Below are 3151 nucleotides of genomic sequence, written 5' to 3' on the forward strand. Positions count from 1 at the left end.
CTGAGCTTCCCTCATGGTCAATTTGGTTCCATTTTTTTCTCTGGTCTTCTAGTTAGCTCTCTTCTATTGGCTTTCTTGTTTCCAAATTTGTATTGCTTTCATCTCCTCTGCTGTCCTCTTTATACCTGTGAGTCCCTATCTTAAAGCAAACACCTTTAATGCCATTTTAGTGAGGTTTCCAGAAGAGTGAGTCAAGATTAATATTAAGTCCTATTTCTCCATTTAACTGCAAATTGAGTAGTTTAAGTTTGATTCTGATGTAGGACTATCTTCTCTCTCTCTGGATGATTTCAGATCCTTTCCAACATATCTTTTCTTAGTGCAGAGTACAGACAATGTTGCACTTATTGTATCATTGATTTTAGTGTATGTTTGGTTCTTTTCCAAGACTCTTCTTTAAAGCTCTGTCTATGCAACTACTTCCTTTGTGAACCAAATGTGACTTCCCAGCAGAGCCAATCTCTTCATTCTCTGCATATCCATAGAACTTCAAACAATCCTCCACCATAGCACTCATCACAGTACTTTGCCAAGTAAATTTAATTTGTGTTCCTCCTCTGACTGTAAATTCCTTGAGGCACATTGTATGCAGTCGATATATGCCAGTGAAATGAGCAAGTGAAACTCAGCATGATCTAAAGAATCAGGTTTCTGATAAGGTGAAGAAGTAAGAAGAAGAAATGAACAAAAAAATTCACAAAAATAGGAAAGTTTGTCACGATCAACTGAAGACTTTCAAAGTCACAATCTAAGGTTGTGAGGTGGGAGGGCAAGACATGGACAGGAGGGTTCAGGAGCATTTATCAGAGGTCAATAAGGGAAAGGATTTTGCTGAGTGAAAGGAACATGTGCAGACTTCTGGTATAGATGGAGGCATAGGTAGATATGCTTCATTTCCTCATGCAACCACAGAGAAAATTACAACTATATCTCAAAATAAATAACAATCAGAACTGTCAGAAAATCGATTTTTATGGAAATCCAACAACAAAGGATTTAAAGAAGCCGCATTCATCCAGATGGGTAGGAGGGGCAGAGTCATGGAGACAGACAGAGAGGCGGGGAGATGTGGTGCTGTGCAGAGAGGCAGCAGTGGAATGGGCACTTCCACACTCATGTGTGGTGGATAAAAATCAGGATGGACACCTTGATAGAGAGCAATCCCATTCACAGCCCAAACCACACAGCCCAGGGTTCCAACATAGGGAAGATATATCCCTGTAACTTCTGGCTATAAAAAACAGTGGGCAGTGGAAGAAACTGCCAGATTTTCAGGTGAGTACATTGAAAGGGCCTGCAGAGATTTAGAACGTTCTCAAAGTCACCAACTCTGGGATCCACCACTAGGGCAACAGCTGGAAGGGAGCCAGTCATATTTAGGAAGTGGGTGAAATGACTGGAAATGGGGTGAGTGCTGGGCAAACCTGCAAAAGCCAGGCAGTAGCATTGTCCCCTCTCTGAGCCCTCCCCCACACTGAGCCACAAAACGGTGAAGTACATTGCCTTGCTCTGGCAATTACCTAAGGCTCTGCCCACACAATTTATAAGTGCCTTTTCTAAGACAGAGAGTCAAAGCAGCTCTACCTAATGTATAGAAACAAGCAGAGAGGCTGTCAGATTGAGGAGACAAAGAAATATGGCCCAAATGAAAGAATAGAACAAAACCCCAGAAAAAGAACTAAATGAAATGGAGCTAACCAACCTATCAGATGCAGAGTTCAAAACACTGGTGATCAGGATGCCCGCAGAACTCACTGAGCATGGAAAAAACATAAGAGAAGAAATGAAGTTTACATTAAGTGAAATAAAGAAAAATCTACAGGGAACCAAAAACAGAGAGGATGAAGCCAAGAATCAAATCAATGATTTGGAACACAAGGGAGGAATCAGAATAGTAGGATGAAAAAAGAATTTAAAAAATGAAGACTGGCTTAGGAACCTCTGGGACAACTTTAAACTTACCAACATCTAAATCATAGTGGTGCTAGATGGAGAAGAGAAAGAGCAAGAAACGGAAACTTACTTGAAAAAGGAGAGTCTTCGCTGAGGGCTGTCATGGTTTCCTGCTTCAACAGTACTTGAACAGAACCTGGTGCTTGACCCCTCTGTTCCATCCAGCTGCCCAAATCCATCCTTCTGGTACCTTCTCACAGCACCCTCAGAGAGCCCCAAGGTCCCTGCCACTGCTCCAGCACTACAAAGCTGCCTGTCCTCAGCCACCCATCATGAGGATCACATCTACCTCCCAGGTGCACCAGAACTACCACCAGGACTCGGAGGCTGCCATCAACCACCAGATCAACCTGGAGCTTTATGCTGTCTACTTGTCTATATGTTACTACTTTGACCGTGATGATGTGGCTTTGAAGAACTTTGCCAAGTGTTTTCTTAACCAGTCTCATGAGGAGAGGGAACATGCTGAGAAACTGATGAAGCTGCAGGACCAACAAGGTGGCTGAATCTTCCTTCAGGATATCAAGAAATCAGACTGGGCTGACTGGGAGAATGGGTTGAATGCAATGGATTGTGCATTACACTTGGAAAAAAGTGTGAATCAGTCACTACTGGATTTGTACAAACTGGCCACTGAAAAAATGACCCTCATTTGTGTGACTTCATTGAGATTCACTACCTGGATGAGCAGGTGAAATCCATCAAAGAATTGGGTGACTACGTAACCAACTTGTGAGTCTGGCATTCCCTGGATCTGGCATGGCAGAGTATCTTCTTGACCAGAAAGCCCTGGGAGACAGTGAAGAGCTAAGCCTTAGGCTGCCTTCCTGCAGCTACGGGAATGACTTCCTTGGTCACCAAAGCAGTATGTGCATGTTGGAGTTACCTTCACCTTTTCTATAACTTGTACCAAATCATCCACTGTGTCCTTCATTTGTACCATTCCTTCAAATTAAGTAATTTGGTACCCAGGAAAAAAAAAGAAAAAATAGTGAAAGAAAACTTCCCTAACTTGTCAAAGGAAATAGACACAAGTCCAGGAAGCACAGAGAGTCCCCAAACAAGTTGGACCCAAAGAGGACCACACCAAGGCACACAATAATTAAAGTGCCAAAGGTTAAAAGATGGTGAGAGAACTTACTTAAAAGCAGCAAGAGGAAAGCAGAGTTACCTACAAAGGAGTTCCTATAAGACAATC

At 42.6% G+C, this 3151-nt stretch overlaps 1 pseudogene; it reads left to right on the top strand.

Annotated features, from left to right (window-relative positions):
- The first annotated feature begins 2210 nt into the window (after window positions 1-2210).
- LOC114513916 lies at window positions 2211-2944 on the top strand (annotated as a pseudogene).
- The last annotated feature ends 207 nt before the right edge of the window (window positions 2945-3151 follow it).

This window comes from Phyllostomus discolor, chromosome 2 (genome assembly GCF_004126475.2).
Source record: "Phyllostomus discolor isolate MPI-MPIP mPhyDis1 chromosome 2, mPhyDis1.pri.v3, whole genome shotgun sequence".
NCBI lineage: Eukaryota > Metazoa > Chordata > Mammalia > Chiroptera > Phyllostomidae > Phyllostomus > Phyllostomus discolor.